Below are 18167 nucleotides of genomic sequence, written 5' to 3' on the forward strand. Positions count from 1 at the left end.
TTGCCTGTGCCACACGCATTGTCAGCTGGATTGAGAAGCTTGATCAGACTCAGCTTCTGTCTTCTGGCAAGACTCTAGGTGGTGATGTGTTCCTTCATCAGGGGCCACATAATGTCAGGCTGTCTCTCCTTTGGTGGTGTTCATAGCTATGGATGCTCAGTCCCTAGATCCTTAATTCCCTGGGGGTCCAAAATGGTGGCATATATCGTTTTCATTGTGGTATGATTCACATTTTATTGCTTATTAATTTTGTCATTCCACACAATTTATAAGTAAATAGGCTTTGAGAAAATACCTTGAGAATGTTAAACAGATGATGGCAACGTTGATGAGACTGTTCCAGTGTTTTACATGAGGTAATGAGAAGAACCACAGCTGCCACCACTACAAAATGATGATATTTTAATTCCATCATTTCTTTTTCATTTATTTGCTGGAATTCTTTATAAACAGATGCTTCCTTTCATCTACCATGAGGTTACCCAGTGGTATAGCTCATGTAGAAGAGGCAGGATAAATGCCTTTATTCCTTGTGTTTATCAGTTTGCAAAATAATAAACTGGTTCCTTATCCTCTGGAGGTGACCAGTTCACTTTTTCATTATCATTATGAGTTCACGGATTTAAATAAACCTGGTGAGTTTCAGTTTGTTGCCATTGGTACTATGTTCGAAGCTCAAATTGTCCTGTCTTTGGCCAGTGGGAACCCTTGTGAATTGGCTTCGGTGTTCTTTTGACGCTACCCTGGGCTCCATGAGCCTGTCTGTGATGGCGTGTGTGCTGTCGTTTATGTCAAGATGTTCTAGACTTCGTTTGTATTTCCTCTTCTGACCTGCAGTCAGTCATTTCTCCATGCAGCTCTGACTTTCAGTGGGAAATGGCATTTTATGACCACAGTGTGGACTCCAGGGATACTAGCTGCTATGAATTGGTCATTGTTTCCAGGCCTTTTCAACAGACAGAGCTATTCGATATAGATAAAATGATAGATTGAAAACGTCATATGTTCATACTGTTTTTCCAATTAAGTTTCAGGACTATAGATTTTTTTTTATTTAATCTTTGAAAAAATTACAGCTGTCTCTTCTTTCTTCCACACTGAGAATCTTGATTTTTAGGACACGGGGGATGATAGTTAAAATAGCTCATAATTACTCACTTGTTTTAGGCTACATTACACACACAACAGGGAATATCAATACTAATGCTGCTACCACCAGAATGATAGCTGAGAAGAGTTTGAAAGTTCTCGTGCTCATTCTTGCAGCACATATGCTAAAATTGGAATGATACAGAGAAGATTAGCATGGCCCCTGTGCAAGGGTGACATACAAAATTTGTGAAGTGTTCCATATTAAAAAAAAAAAAGGTTCTCACCCTAATTTTTATAGCTGTTCTGTATTAAAAAAATTTTTTAATGATTATTTTTGAGAGAGAGAGGGAGATGGAGTGCAAGTGTGGGAGGGACAGAGAGAGAGAGGGAAACAAAGCAGGCTCCAGGTTCTGAGCTGTCAGCACAGACCCAACATGGGGCTTGAGTTCACAAACTATGAGATCATGACCTGAGCTGAAGTCGGACGCTTAACCAACTGAGCCACCCCGGCACCCCCCTGTATTTTTAAATAAAATATTCATTTATTTATTCTGAGAGAGAGAGAGAAAGAGAGTGCAAGTGGGGAAGGGGCAGAGAGAGAGAGAGATCCCAAGTAGGCTCCATGCTCAGCATGGAGCCTGATGCGCTTGATCCTACAACCCTGGGATCATGACCTGAGACGAAATCGGGAGTCGGGTCACTTAAACAACTGAGCCACCCAGGCACCCCTAGCCGTTCTGTATTTACATCAATAGAGCGTATAGCTTTCATATATCATATCCTCTCTTTTAAATATCATACAGTTTTGGTTCTACAAGTAATTATGTATTTAATGCTCTCTGCTAGTTCTTCTGCTGATATAGCTAGTAATTTTGGCAGTCTGAGGCTTGTCTCTAGTAAATTCTTCAGGAAATGCTCACGGGAACAATATTCCCTGAGTTCTTGTACATTGATTACAGTTCGTACCTTTTATACTTGAAGGTCAGTTTTCTTGAATATAAGATCCTTGGCTCAGACTTTTGCCTTAGATAGGTCACACCATTTTTTTTTCTCATACAAAGAAGTGCTGTTGAAAAGTCTGATGATAATCTAATTTTCTTTCCTTTGTGAGTCACTTTTTCACTTCCATGATTAAAGGATCCCCTCTACCTCTTAATATCCAGTAAATTTACTAAAATATGTCTTGGTGTTGCTCATTCTGAGTCAGTTTTCTCAGGCATATTGTATTCTTTTTTAATATATAGGCACCAGTTATTAATCTATAGTGTCTCAGCTTCCAAAGCCATCTTCACTGTCCGCTCTGCAATAATGGAGCTAAACCGGATAGCTAGTTCCCCTTTGTGACTTGGCCCAGTGTTGAACTTTGTCAGTAGAGGGCGCTGTAGGGGCACTGGAGGAGGAAGGGGTTTCTCTTCTTGACTCTAGGGTGCCTCTTGCACCAGGCTCATGCAGTGTCTGCAGCTCCCGGAGCTATCTCCAGCAGAGCCTGGTGGTCATCATTACAGGGCGCCACCCCTGGAAAGCTTCCCTTGGCATCCCCTTGGGTGGTTTCAGGCCACCATCCAGTGAGTCACAGCTGTGTCTCCTACCAGGGTCTTGGTACCAACCCTGAGGAAGGAGGCCCTTTTCTTGGTTCCTCTGTCTCAGCCCTAGGTGTAGAGGCTTTACTACTTCCGTGTTCTTTAAAGTTCCTTTTAGTCTTTACTGGTCATTCCTCCATTATTCCAGCCTCCTGTTACAGTTAGTAATCCTTTATATAAAACTTTTCCTACTCAGATTCCTTTGTGATTTCTTTTTTCTTTCTTTTTTAATTTTTTTTTAATGTTCATTCATTTTTGAGAGAGAGAGACAGAGTGTGAGCAGAGGAGGAGCACAGAGAGAGAGGGAGACACAGAATCCGAATCAGGCTCCAGGCTCAGAGCTGTCAGCATAGAGCCCAACTCAGGACCCAAACTCACGAACCACGAGATCGTGACCTGAGCTGAAGTCAGACGCCCAACCTACTGAGCCACCCAGGTGTCCCCCTTTGTGGTTTCTTTCTTCTAAGTGGATCCTGACTAATGCAATGTAATATCAGATCTCTGCCATGCTCTTTATTTTTAATTTTTAATTTAATTTTTATTGTTTTTAGTATTATGTTCCCTTGTTGTGAGTTTCATTTTCAGGGACTTCTTTGCATACTTCCAGTATTTGTCATTTTCTCTTGAACTCCTTTATGTGTGCTTTTCTTTTTTGATTTAAAAAATTCCTACTTTTCACATTTTATGTCTCATGAGGCATCATCTGATTTGCTCTTGTATTTCCTCTAATTTAGACTTCATATCTGAAATTATTGTTTCTTTTATTTCTAAATCTATCCTAAGTGCTGTGCTCTCACTTCTGAGTTTTTCTAACTCTGACTTTTGTAATGTTTTTTTTCTTGACTTGGAATATTTGGTATAGTTTCACTTACTAGTCTGTATGGATGTTCTGCTTATCTTTTTTTTCATACAGATACTTTGGGTGGGACTTTTACATTGATACTTTGTGTTCCTCTTTTTTTTTTTTTTTTTTTTTAATGTGAGATTAGTTCTCTGAACTTTTGGAATGAAGTGGTTTGAGGAAGAGTTCCTAACTTCTGTCATTTTAGTATACAGTGTTTTTTAAAAAGAATTATTAGAACTAATAAATTCAACAAGGTTGCAGGATACAAGATTAATATAAAAAATCAGTTGAATTTCTATATACTTATAATGCATAATCTAAAAATGAAATTAAGAAAACAATTTCAGGGGCACCTGGGTGGTTCAGTTGGTTAAGCCTCCGACTTCAGCTCAGGTCATGATCTCACAGTTTGTGAGTCTGTGCCCCATGTCAGGCTCTGTGCTGACAACTCAGAGCCTGGAACTTGCTTCGGATTCTGTGTCTCCCTTTCTCTTTTCCCCTCACCTGCTCACACTCTGTCTCTCTATCTCTCTCAAAAATAAACAAACATTAAAAAAAATTTTTCATTTGCAGTAACACCAAAAGGAATGAAATGAATAACTTTGACAATGGAAGTGTAAAACTTACAGTCTTAAAACTGCAAAATGTTAAATTTAAAAATCCCAAATAAATGGAAAGACATCCTGTTTATGAATCAAAAGGCTTAAGATTATTAAACTGGTAATACTCCCCAAATTGATCTATAGACTCAATGTGATCTCTGTCAGAATTCCAGGTGGCTTCTTTGCAGAAATTGACAAACTGATCCTAAAATTCGTAGGGAACTCAAGAGGCCAAGAACACCAAAAATATCTTGAAAAAGAAGAAATTTGGAGGACTTTATAATTTCAGAATTTACTAAAAAAGAAAGAAAAAAACGTGATTAAGACAATGTGGTAGTGGCACAAAGATAGACACGTTGATCAATGGAATAGATTTCAGAGTCCAGGAATAAACCTCACATTTGTAGTCAAACTGATTTTTAACAAGGGTGCCAAGACAATCCATGGGGGAAAGAATAGTGTGGCGCTGTGTGTGTGTGTGTGTGTGTGTGTGTGTGTGTGTGTGTGTGTGTGTTTGTGTTCGTTGGTTTGTTTTGAAGATCTTAATTGGCTTTATTAAGTGATTCATGAATCAGGCAGCATCCCGTCTAGCAAGTAGAGGGGTTCTCCCAGAATAGGGTTTTTAACAAACGGCACTGGGACAACTGGATATCCACCTGCAAAAAAATTGAAGTTGTGGATGTGTCTCACACTAGATAGATTAGCCCCGTATGAATCTTAGACCTAAATATAAGGGATAAAACCATAAAATTCTTAGAAGAAAATAAGGATAAATCTTGTCACCTCGGATGTGGTAATGGCATCTTAGATATGATACCAAAAGCATAAGAAACTAAGACAAAAAACAGGTAAATTGGACTTCATCAAAATTGAATGTTTTGCGCTAAAGACACCAACAAGAAAGTTAAAAGACAGCCTACTGAATGGGAGAAATTATACATCTGATAAGGAACTGATAATCTAGATTGCGTACAGAACTCATAACTCAATAACAAAAAGGCAAATAACTTAATTGTGGTATAACACGAAAGATATTTGGTCCTTGTTTTTAGTTCCTGGCACAGAGCTCCTAAAACCCTTGGGATTTCCTGAGTGATAAGTGTGACAGGAGCCTCTTTTGTTCTAATGGGGTGACTCTTCATCCACCTCTAGGTATCTTTTTTTTCCCCTAGTCCACTGAGCGATTCTGTTGGTTTAAGATGAGCTGCATATGAGGTAATAAAGCCATCTGGAGGGGTAGGGGGTGGGGAGACACAGGGTTTGTGGCCCATGTCCTCTGTCCAGAAGGTGTGTCTGCAGTTTTGGCATCTCTGGTCAGGCAGGGCTGGCTTCTCCACAGATCCCAGAGCAGATAGGTAGATAAGGTTGGGGAGGGAGAGTGGGGGGGGGGGGGTGGGGAGAGAGAGAGAGGGAGAGAGAAATGGAATATGGTTTGGGGTTGGGGGACAGGAAGAAGGGAAAGGGATCTGAACAATGGGATTCTGGGTATTTGTGAGAGAAAGAGAAAAAGACTTGAAAAAAGGAGACAACAGACCCCACTCTCCCCTTAGGGGAGCCCATTCTCCCTGCCACGTAGTCAGCACAGCACCCCCAGCACTGAGGGAGTCTGATTGGGGAAGGGATGACCCCATTCTCCCTTCTCTGTCTTGTGCTTCTCCTGTGTCTGGGGTTTGTCCTCTGGATGCCTGTGTCCTCTTCAAAAGTCGTTTTGTGAGCCCCCACCCCTGTGGCCCTGAGGGCAAGATCAGTTGGAGGTGTCAGAGTGAATGCTCCCCGGTCCCTCTGTTGGGGACACCACTGAGGATGGGCTTACAGCCTCCTGCCAGCCACCGTTTGCCCTTACTTGCTGAGGGCTGTACATCTGGCCTCCCCCAAGGTTATCCCTGTAGCCCTGACCCCACTGAGTGCCAGAGTGATTCCACTGGGAAGCAGAGTAGAAATCTCCGTTGAGCCCAGGCATCCCCGGAAAACAAGTCTCTGGATCTTGAGAGATTGAAAGAGCCACCAGAGCCTGCAGAGGAGGGGGGTATCTGGGAGCTGGTGTGGCTGTGGACCCCCTGGGTGACTGACGTGGGGGTCTTGACAGCATAGGTGTTGGCCTCCTCTTGGAACTTTCCAGTATTTTTCTCATACCCAATCCGTTTGCTGCCATACCAGTTGGAGACCCGAGACACCTCCACACTTCTTGGCAAGCTCCTCCTCAGCCTCGTCACTAGGCTCTGGGTTACTCAGATGCCAGTAGAAATACTCACTGAGACCTCAGTAGCCTGTGTGCTCAAGTTGCAGCCTTTTCTTCTGCCATCCATCCAAGAAGCGGGAACGTGGGGCCATGACAGCCTCACGGGTGCTCTGCCTGAGTTGCATCTGGATGGCGTGGAACTTTCCATGGATGACACGTGCTCCATCTCCTTGGGTGCCACAGGCCGAGTGCGGCTCTGTTCCCTCAGCAGGTTCGTGACGTGGTTGTGAACTCGATTCATGCCCGCCGCTCACGTTTCTCCAGCTCCCAATGGCAGATGTGGCAGATCTGAGCAGGTTTGCTGCCATAGCCCAAGTGTTGGATGGAGTTGTAGGGGGACACTGCTGCTGCTGAGCCCCCTCCTTTCTCAGGCCCAGCCACACCCATGCCAGAAGCATGTTGTCTGGGCGCATCCACTGTGGGCCCACCGGCTCCTCTGGGAGCTTCGAATGCCGAGGCCAGTTTTCTCCTTGGTTCCACACAGGACACTAAAGAGCAGGCTTCATGTGGTGGCAGGTGAGGGCGTGTTTCTTGGCCTGGGCCTCGTCCAGGCTCTGGTCGGTTATGGTCATTATCTGCTGCAGAAAGTCCCTGATGTTTTGCTTCCCTCGACCTCCCGGGACCCCCTCCCTCCCCGCACCAGGGTCTCTGCCACTAGGAGGCTCATCAGGGTCCCCAGGCTCCCCACCCACCAATCCCAGGCGCCCCCAGCCCCCACCTGGAGGGGGAGGCCCCAGCAGCTGCTCTTCCATAGCTGTGGGGGGGGCCCTGAGGCCTCCTCCCTGCTCCTCCCCTCCCCCTGCCTGATTACTGCCCCCCCCGTCTGATTACTGCCCCCCCAAACTCCGTGGGCTCGCTGCTCCCTCTGCCCCAACCCTCTCCCATCTCTCCCCTCCTGGCTCTCCCGGAGGCTCACCCCAGCCCTGAAGGGAGACCTGGGTACCGGCTGGGCTCCCCACAGGAGACCCTGGCCCCTGGTGGCAGCAGAGAAAATGGAGTCATAGAAAGGAGGCCCAAAGGGGGGTGTGTGTGAGAGAGGGAGGAGGGAGAAGGGGGGAAGCAAGGGAGGAAACTGGAAGAGGGGCCCACCTCTTGGTATCTTTAGGACAGGGACTGGTTCCCAGAAAGTCCAAGCCTTGTTTAGAAGCTTGGAACTTTCAACCCTACCCCCCAACCTCGAGGGAGGGGAGAGGGGCTAGAGATTGTGATAATCACCAATGGCACCGTCATGCCTACATAATGAAACCTCCACGAGAACCCCTAAATGACAGGGTTTGGAGAGCTTCTGAGTAGGCCAACGCATCCATATGTCAGGAGGGTGGCAGAGCCCAACTCCATGAGGACCGAGGCGTCTATGCTCAGGACTCATTGGAGTTTTTCTGACCTTTATGAGTTGTCCTAGCAAATTATTGAACCTGGGGTGGGTGGGAACCCCTGACTTTTAGCCAAGCTGGACAGACATGTAGGTAACCTGGGGACCTAATACTTGCAGGTGGCTTCTGAAGTGGAGGCACTGTTGTGGGACTGAGCTCTTAAACCTGTGGAGTCTGGTGCTAACTCCAGGCAGTGTTAGAATAGGATTAATTGTTGGACACCCAGTTGGCGCTGGAGAGTTGAAGAAGTGAAGTTGGGAAAGATACCATGTATCTGGTGTCAGGAGGGGGGAAAATAGCCTCTCACCGATTAAAAAATGGGCAAAGGATCCAAATAGATATTTTTCAAAGAGATATACAAAGGCCAATACATGTGAAAAGATGCTCGACATCGTTTACCAGGGAAATGCACATCAAAACCACAGTGAGATACCACTCCACACCCACTAAAATTGTTATAATCAAAAAGACCGAAAAAACAGTGTTGGTAAGAATGTGGAGAATTGGAGCCCTCGTACATTGCTAGTAGTAATGTAAAATGGTGCAGCCACTTTGGAAAATGGTCTGGTTGTTCCTCAAGAAGTTCAACATAGAGTTACCATTTGACCCAGCAATTTCACTCCTAGGTATATACCGAGAGAATGGGAATCATGTCCACACGGAAGCCTAACACAAATATAAGCCATTCTTTCTGTGGGGGAGGGTGGTGGTCAGACATAGGTCAGGTGGAGTCCTAACTGGGTATTCTTACAAGCCTCTTTTTGATCACTCTTGGAGGGCAATCTTTTCTCCCCTTCTTGCACATTTTTGGAGAGTTGGAAGAAGCCTTATTGTAAGCGCCAAGGAGTACCATCAAACACGAATCTATAATTAATCTACCTCTACAGCAGGGCCTCTGGGTATGGGGCCTGCAGAGTGACTATGATCTTATGAAATCAATAAGTATGGCTACAGGCATGTGCACTTCTCACTGGTCAAGCATCCCAAAGAGATAGGAGGGTGGTGATCAGTCATTCTCTGCCCTGAAGAATGAGTCCATGGCCTCCACATTGCAAAGTAAGTTTTTTAGCAAGTGCTCTAACGCAGGAATGGCAGATCATAGGTGGCTGTCCGACCGTTTGGGCTTTCCTCTACGAGGGAGCTGGGAGAGGATTAAGTTCCTTGCATGAGATACTTATTCAGAAACATTAGTCAGTCCTGACGTTCCATGACCTCATAAAAATGCTAACACCCTTTTTCTCATCCATATATAACCTTTGGAAAAATTAACCCGGCCTCAGCCATAATTTATATGGGCAAATAATACTCCACTTATACTTCAACATTGTCATTGAGAAACTTCCTTATCTTTGTCACTGAATGACACTCTAGAGTTTATCTGCCACTGAAGGTTTCTTTTTATGGCTCTTAGAAGATACATGGCCCTCCAACACGAACAGAGGAGTCAGAGCGCTACACAACAAAACAGCCAGTTTCACCAAGAGTATGCTTGCTCCCTTTGCAGCCTGATGCTCAGTAAATATTTTTGGAAATGCGTCTTCCTCAGTGTGAAATGCCTAAAGTCATGTCTGGGAGTTAACAACTGGGACCACTTTCAAAGCTCAGGGATTGTAAGGCCTGGTAGTGGCCACTGCCCTGTCCCTACCTGCCTCCCACCCCTGCCATTTATGCCCAACTCTCCCAGCCCAGACCTTCTCCTCCCCAGGAGGAGACCTGGTGGGAGTTGTGTCTCTTTAGTTTTCCAGATGTGCTTCAGAATCATTTGGGCACTTTTCCTAAAAATTTCCATTGATATTTTGATTGACATTATACAGTCAACTTGAAAAGATTCAAATCATTACAACATTGAGTTTTACCATGAACATGGCATGCATTTTTACTTTCTTGTTTTGTAACTCTCAGTTTTTATATAGTTTCTGCACATTTATTGTTAAACTAATTTTAGGGTATATTATTACAGTTGCTATAGTGTATGTACTTTTACTGTTCCCCCACCCTTTTGCCTTCTGATTATTAGTATAGAGGAAAGGAATTGATTTGTGAATTATTTGGTATCCATTCACTTTAAGTAAACTATTATTAGTCCTAAGAATTTTTCATCTGGTAATTTTAGGAATAAAATCACATTATCAACAAATGATCATTCTATCTCCTGCCTTTCCCTTCCTCTAGCTGAACCTCTTTTTCAGCTGTTTCTTATTGTGTTCAGCAGAGCAGATCCTTTCTTAAATAAACCTTTCGTTAGGGAAGACATTTAGGACTCTACAGAATATTTAAAGAACAAAACCATGGAAGTGACATATCTCAATTTCTGGGATGCTGCCAATGCAGTACTTAGAGGAGATTTATTGCTCCCAGGGCTTATATTATGGAGAGAAAAAAAGAGAAACAATAAATCAAGTCCATACCTGATGAACTTTGTTCCCTTTAAGTTACAAACCAAGAGAAAGGAGAAAAAGGAAGTAATAAATTTAAACAAAATGGAGGAAGAAGAGAGAGAATTGATAAACTTAATCAATAGCACGTGGAAGGAAATGACCCTTCTGCGGAGTGGGGCAAAGTGGGACAGGATGGAGGAAGGGGCCTGGCTTCTCCAGGCAGTCCGCTCTTCCTTCCCATCAGATGCCTGGGGGCAAGTGGGCTTGGGGAAGGGGGTTCAGTTAGCCCTGTGGCCACCCACTGGCCGTGGATCCTGACAGGAGTTCTCGCCCTAATCAGTATCAGAAGTACTTGGGGTGGAATAGAGAATGCTCAAAGTCAGGAAAGCGCCCAGCAGACCCTGCAGCCAGGGAGAGGGAGGCACACAACTTGAGGCAAGTGCACCCTATCGTGGGCCTTACACCCCTTCTTCATAAATCCATGTGGTCCTACACTGCTTAAGGGTCCTCCTTTTCCTCTGTCTTATCTTGTTTTTAATTTTAAGAAGAAATTGAATTTCATCTTGAGTGAGAAAAGGACAAGTTCTTGGTTTTGCCTGCCCTCAGGACAGAGCATTTGGGGATCGGATACCACCGGCTGGGTGAAGTCACCCCAGTCACGGGTGACAAATGCGGGCACAGAGCGGGGAGACTGGCTATGCTGGGCTCACAAGTTCTTTTCGGGCTGGTTCTTTAGAGGATTTAATACTATGGTTATTTGAAGGGAAAGTTCCTTTATAGACAGTCTTAAAAAAATTAATAAGCCATTAGCCAAATTCTAAGAAGGAGCGAATGCAAATTAATAGACTCTGGAAAAAAGCATGAACTAATATAAAACATGTTTTACAAGCAAAATGAGGGGATCAGATTCTCAGCAGTCTGCTTGGATGTTTTTGTAACAAAATAGAAATTAATATCTTCCCAGGGGCTCATCATCTATTCCCTTCAACTCAATGTAATAAGCAGCAATTTTTTTTTTAATAGAGAAGAAAAAGCTCCCAGCTGCTTTTTTGAACAAGCCGAAACAGAAGGACATCTTAGAGTCGATCTGGATCTGTTGAGAGTCACTGGGTGGCCCCTTTGTTTTGCAATGGAAGGAGAGTGGGCTCTCATTTTCCAGGTGGGGGTCAGTGAAGAACAGGCTTAGCAGGTGCTGGCCTCCCTGGCGTGCAGAGTTCTGGCACACGCAAACCAAGAGCCTCCGGGGAGGAAAGAACTGAGACCCGAGCCCCTTCTCCCTGAGATTCGAAGCTAGGCAGGCCTGTGGGGTCATCTAGCGGACTTTGGCCAAGGTTGCTATGCTGACAGGGCCGTGCTGCTCCGTGCACAGTGTGGGCTGAGGCTGGCAGTCCCCCACTCAGCCACCCTGCTGGCATGGCGGTTTGGGCAGAGTCCCAAGCTCACGAAGATGACCCAAACAAACTGAGGCCTTGGAGCTCAGACGAGGGTCAGGATAAGCAGGGGCATCACTGCAGCGGTCCATAGCATCCTGCAGATTTGGGGACCCTTTGTTAGCAGTGACCGTGGGTGGTAGCATCAGAGGCAAAGACGGCAGTGATTCTCTGCCTGGTGTCAGATATGGGTTGGGGAGGCCTCAAGATGGACATACTGAACTTCCTGCTGATAAAAGCTGTAGACATGTAACTAGAAATTCAGTAGAGACGTGACTCCCTTTTTATCCTAAGCTGTTGAAGCAGGTCTTGCTGTTCCTCTCCATGCGTTTAGCACCGTATATTGATTTTTAGTATTTGACAAAATCAAGTTCGTTTGTGCAGCTTTAAGAAAGGAAGCAGATACCACAAACACATCTAAGTTTCCAAGTTTCAGAACAGGACAACATTTTCCCTAATGGTCACATAGATCTTCCAGTTGGCTTTACTTAAGGGAATGCTAGCTGCTGTAACAAAGAAACATGATATATGGGGCTCAAACATGATGGAAAGTCCAAAGTGGGTGTTGTGCTTGGCAGGCTGGCTCTCCTCTAGGCACTGATTCTTGGGCCCAGGACCCTGCCGTCTTATGGCCTTGCTGTCTTCAACATGTCACTTCCAGGGTCGCCATGCTTGTCCTCATGAAGCTGACTGGAGGGGCTGAAGAGCACAGAGGATCACACGTGGGAGATTTCCATGGGCCAGCCTGGAAGTGGCACATGTCACTTCTGCCCACATTCCTTTGATCTGAACTGTCACATGGCCACACCTAACTGCAAAGGAGTCTGGGAAGTGAAGTCCAGATGAGGTGGAAATCATCTAGTGAACAGATAACAGTTTGTGTCCCAGACAGGACACAGATTATTACAAGAGACCCAGAGTGCCCCTCACAAAAGTTAGATTGGAGATGCCAAGTTCAATGTGAAAATGTCCAAGTCCTTGGAACACGTGGGGGTTTGTTTGCTTTTGTTTTTGTTTTCGATGACCGAATACGTGAACAGTACGTTTCTCTTGTAGGGAAATGAGTTTATGTTGTGATCCTTGGACCAAACTCACTAGCAGTATGAAAGCTTGCTCCCTTATGCCCTGCCTTGACAGCCTTTCATCTTAGTTGTCCTGAGAGCTGAGGTCAAAGAGCATGAGCTTCAACACTCAGCTCTGAACAGTGGCTCAGAGCTTTGGGCCCTCCAGATGTACCAGGCATCGACGGCCATGCTGAGAGATGCCGGTGGTAGGCACAAGTGGGGAGGCTGTCACACACCCTGCAGGAACTGAATGGGGTTGTCCAGGAGCTCATGTGTGACTACCCTTGTGGCCTCCCAGAAAACAGCCAAAGGGAACTGTGCAAAGGGAGAGGGTCCTTGGGAGTAAATGGAGTAAATGGGGGTTGTCCCCATGGTAGCACAGGTTACTTCCATGCCTGTGATGAGGGCTGGTGGGACTGGGAAGTTTGGGCCACACAAAATCCAGAGCTCATTTGTCTTTCAGGTGATACTGTGGTCCCTTCAAGGCATTTATCACCTGATGAAGCTGCCTCCGGGCCATTTCATTTTCTGACAAATGCCTGTGTCCCCTCAGCCCTTGGATCAACAAGTCTGTGGCTGTCAGCCCAACAGGAAGTCCTGTCTCTGTTTCCATCTTTGCTGCGTGTTCCACCCAGTGGGCACTTGGGGGTGGGTGCCGATTAGCTTCTGTGTGATGCTATGGGCTGCACCCCTCCCCGCGCCAGGCACCATGCTGGGCACTCCGTGCACCCCACACCCCAGTCCTTGTGACCTGCTGCAGGAAATGTTCTGTAGCAGACTCTTCTGGTTCTAGAAACAAGAGGCTCACCCCAGCTCCTCAAGCAGTGGGTGTTCATTGAGGGATCCAGAAACCCCCAGGCACTCTGTCTTCTGGGGTATTTTCTTAATGGATATTTTGTGCTATTTTACTGAATGTGCTGGATGGTAAAAGGTGTTTACCTCACAGGAATGCAAACTGTTTGACTCAATATTTTTATTGTCCTAAAAATCCTCTAGGTGTCCATCATCAGGAACTTCCCCTGTATACCTCTCTGGACAGCCTGCAGCCTCCTGGACATTTGGGGAGGCGCTCCCAACACGCCCTGATTCCACTTTTGGGGTCTTTTCTGTGCCTCCTCCAAACTCCTCCTCCACATCGTGCCGAGAAGTTTAATTTCCTCTCTCACTGGGGTCTGGGCCTCCCCAGGCAGCCCCTACCCCAATAATACTCTGCTAAACAGAGTATCTGCTGAGCACACACGTTGAAAGGGGACTGAAGAACTACCAGAGGCGTCTCTTTCTTCCCTGATTTTCTTTATCCCTTCCCCACGAGCCCCCACGAGGGGAGGAGAGCTGTGTAAAGGTTTCTTTCCCCACCGATATGAGTGGGCTGCCTCCTCCATCCCCTCCCCTCCCGGGAAAACATGGCTGCAGCCTCCTGTTTTCATTTATAATCAGATGGAGAGGTGCCCCCCAAAATTCTAACACAGAGACCATTGTGTCCCCGCACCCTGGAGATGAGCTGTGGATTTAAGGTAGCTCTAGGACCAGGTATTCTGTCATCTGATAAAAAGATGGTCTAAGGGGCACCCAGGTGGCTCAGTCAGTTAAGCGTCCAACTTAAGCTCAGGTCATGATCTCCTGGTTGGTGAGTTCAAGCCCCGTGTGAGGCTCTATGCTGACAGCTCAGAGCCTGGAGCCTGCTCTGGATTCTGTGTCTCCCTCTCTCTCTCTACCCCTCCCCTGCTTGAGCTCTGTTGCTCCCTCCCCAAAATAAATTAAACATTAAAAAAAAAAAAAAGATCTAAGGGGCACCTGGGTGGCTCAGTTAGTTAAGCATCCAACTTCAGCTCAGCTCATGGTCTCACGGTCTGTGAGTACGAGCCCCGCATCAGGCTCTGTGCTGACAGCTTAGAGCCTGGAGCCCGCTTTCGATTCTGTGTCTCCCTCTCTCTCTGCCCTTCCCCCACTCACGCTCTGTCTCTCTCCCTCTCTCAAAAATGGAAATTAAAAGATGATCTGGGGCTTCCCTGCCAGGTTTCACCACTGCCCACTGAGACCCAGCTGCTGTGATTAAAGCTGCTTCTTTATCCCAGTTTAGGTTTCTTTTTTTTTTCCTTTTTATTTTTATTTTAATGTTCATTCATTTTTGAGAGACAGAGTATGAGCAGGGAAGGCAGAGAGAGGGAGATACAGAATCCGAAACGGGCTCCAGGCCCTGAGCTGTCAGCACAGAGCCCCCACATGGGCTTGAACTCACCAACCTAGAGATCATGACTTGAGCCCAAGTTGGACGCTCAACCTACTGAGTCACCCAGGTGCCTCTCCCAATTTAGGTTTCTGAAAGGGAATCTGATTGGCCTAATTCATTTCCACTCGCCTTTCATGCCAGACATTCATAGGTCAGATGCCTACCCTGGCCCATCAGCTATGGTCAGGTAGTACAGAGTACCACTGCCTTAGGAGGGACAGAAGGGACCGAGGGAGTGGGTATTTCCTGCTGCTGCTGGGATAGACCATGTGGTATAGTCCCCTGTTTTGCCCAGAGTCATACAGCTAAATGTCAGAGGCAAGGTACAGAGCTGTTCATGCCAAAGCCACTTAACCATCACCCCTTTGTTCTACATTCACCTGTCAAAGGTAGAGGTGGGAGACACAGGATGATGGGAAGGAGTTCCTTGGCCAGGACTAAAATATAGCGAGTATGGTGGAAATAAAGTGATCACTCCTGTAGTAGATACATTTACAATCCTCCTATCAAGAACAGTTATCAAGCCCTTACACACACAAAAAACCTCACACTGCAGGATAATGCAAGAAAAGAAGCCAATAAATCATTACCCCAATTTTTGAAAAATGGCGTGAATTGCATATTAAAAAGTCAAGGGAATGGAGTGAGGTCATCTTCAAATGGCAGAAGGCCCCTCAAATTAGAGCCAGCTGTGCTCAGGCTCCACACCTGGCTGCACACACGGGCCAGTCCGCGTGACAGACGAGTTCGGGATGGAATAGAAACCATCCCGGGAACCCGCAGGAAATGCAAATCCCTCGCCAGGTAGGAGCAGAAGTAGGAACGCGAGGATATTAGCAGCCATTTCGACTCTCCGCACAGTTCAACACTTCAGAGAAATCCTCCAGGGTTTTTAAAGCTTTGCATCCTTGTGTTTTATTTTATGAATTTTAAGAACTGCCTTCTCCCACCCAGTCTCTTTCTCCTCCTTGGGCCTCATGATTACTTCCTGTTGCAGGCACCTGCAAAATAGCCCCAGTTTCCCCTGATTAAGACCTCTCTTTGTCCTAAGTCCCTCTGGCAAGCTTGTACCCAGGGCATCCTCTTTGAAGGATTGTTCATGGAAGGATTCAATGATTCCAACCAAGACTACCCGGGTTTAGATCCTGATTCTAATTTTTGCCAGCCTAATGAGCTAGCATCTATGCCTTGGTTTTCTCGTCTATAAAATGGGATAAGTATAGTAATCACCTAATAAGGATTGTTGTGGGGATTATATGAGATGATTTATGTTAATTATTGGAAGAGTGCCCAGCACATAGTAACTGCCCTGTAAATATTAGCTATTTTTACTATAAAGTAGAAGATAGGAGAGGAGTTAAATGACATTTTTTGGGATAACAAACCTTAGCAATTTTGGCCATTCCAGAGAAAGTCACAGAAAGGAATGCCATGGGATTGCCTGGTCTGGGGCTTAGAATATCCACACTGGCATCCCCTTGTGGGTCTTAGCCCCTCCAAACATCATGGCTGAGAGCAATTCTATGAATTGTTGTCTTTCTACCACTGCAATGATACATTTTTCAGTGCTTTTCCATACATTTGTCATGGGCACTTGTTTATGGTCATCCAGTATCCATTTCCCTTGATCTCTTTGGGGGAGAACACCCCTGTCCCACTGGGTGCAGTCTTTGGGAAGCAGTAAATCAGAAAGTTCTCAACCTGATTGCTGGGGAAACCAAAGAGGTCTTCATATCCCATCACAGAACTCCGACTGCCCATGACTCCTTGGGTCATAGGACCTATGCTCCATCCATCAGACTCTCTTGGGACTCTGAGATACGAGGACAAGTAGAGGGACACAGGACAGAAAAGAAAAGAATCAATGTTGGCTCATTGCAGGTGCAGTGCCACCCTGTCCCCTGCTGTTTTCGAGCTTGTTTCTTTTGCTTTTCCATCAGCCTTCTGAGTTATCTGATAGCCTTCCTACATACTTCCTTCTGTCCAGACTCACAGACTCCCTTGTTTGCAACCAGAGACCTCCAACATTCATTTGCTGAATTTCACCCACTGAGAGCTGTTCAGTTTCACAACTCTGACAAGATTAAAGGTATGAAGGCAACTGTTGGTTTCAAAATAGCTCCTGACCTATGAATTGGAATCTAGATGGAAGGTTGGTGGAATGATGAAAAGGTCACAGAACTTATGTTTGTATTCTGATTCTTCTTCATCTCAGAATGCATAGAAGTGATCTCTCGGGCCTGCTTTCTCTCTACAAACCTTCCACGTATCACATAATCCTGGTTAGGCATCATTGGACCTGTCAGGCAGAGTGTGGAAAACTGGGCCATGGAACAGGAATCAAATGTGTAACCTTGCTTACCAACACCAGAATCTCCTTAACACCCAGCTTTCTTCTTCTTTGCTGACACTTTGCAAACTCACTCCCCTCTTTCCACTCCAGGCCTGTGCTCTTACATGCTCATCTCATGGTCTCCAGCCTCTGGTCTTCACCCCTAGCAAATCCATCATGCTTATGGCAGTTGGAACCATCTGAGCATCGAAGACTCATGATGGCTGGAGCTGGAGGAGATCTTGAAAAGCAGGCAGAAAAAACTATTTTATGTGGAAGAGGGGGACATTGAGGGTCTTTAATACTAAATGCTTTGCAGAGTTGGGGTTAGAGCCCAGGACCCCAGACCTATTTAGCACTCCTGTTATGCCACGTGGACACTCATGAACCAGGAGCTAAAGTTGTTGAAGAAGTTAGTTGGTGTTGGTGGTAATCAAATCATTGTTTCCAATCTTACATCCATGCTCTTGCTTTGAGATGCTGAGTTGCTTTCCACTGGAGTAAGCAAAGTGAATTTCTCTGCTCTGTGAATGTTAGGCTGGGCAAAGGGACCTGCTCAGATAATTCAATTGGAATCTGAGCAGAAATGACAGACATTCCAGTTCCAAAGAGCATGTGTGATGCTACCCACCTCTCTTGCACTTCCTGCTGTTCACCATGGGAAGAACATACTTCAGGTGGCCATAGGCCCCAGAATGAGAAACACGGAGGGACACTAAATGGAACTCAGAGCCTGAAGTAGAGCTGTTCCAGCCAACCTGCAGATCTATGAATGTGAAATAGTTGATTGCTGCTCTAAGCCACTTGGGTTTCTGAGTTCATTTGTTACCCAGCACAACTCATCAGGAACCTGCCTGATACATTGTTCTCAAGCTCAAGGATAAGCAGAGTGTGAAGAGCAGAGTTCATGGCTCCAGACATCCTGCAAGCTGTTGCCCAAATAGACTTCTTAAGTTACTCCTGTTCCCCAGTGCCTGATAATTAAGTCCATTCGCCTTGGCTC

General features: G+C 45.8%; 1 non-coding gene and 1 pseudogene across 1 annotated transcript; one reads left to right on the plus strand and one right to left on the minus strand.

The window, feature by feature from the left end:
- Window positions 1-1250: 1250 nt before the first annotated feature.
- On the plus strand, window positions 1251-1358 carry LOC113598419 (U6 spliceosomal RNA). Its single transcript, XR_003419070.1, has one exon. It is a non-coding gene; the product is annotated as a U6 spliceosomal RNA (small nuclear RNA).
- Window positions 1359-5579: 4221 nt separating this feature from the next.
- Window positions 5580-7160, minus strand: LOC113596037 (pre-B-cell leukemia transcription factor 2-like; annotated as a pseudogene).
- Between the last annotated feature and the right edge of the window lie 11007 nt (window positions 7161-18167).

The sequence above is a fragment of the Acinonyx jubatus genome, chromosome C1 (assembly GCF_027475565.1).
Source record: "Acinonyx jubatus isolate Ajub_Pintada_27869175 chromosome C1, VMU_Ajub_asm_v1.0, whole genome shotgun sequence".
Lineage (NCBI taxonomy): Eukaryota > Metazoa > Chordata > Mammalia > Carnivora > Felidae > Acinonyx > Acinonyx jubatus.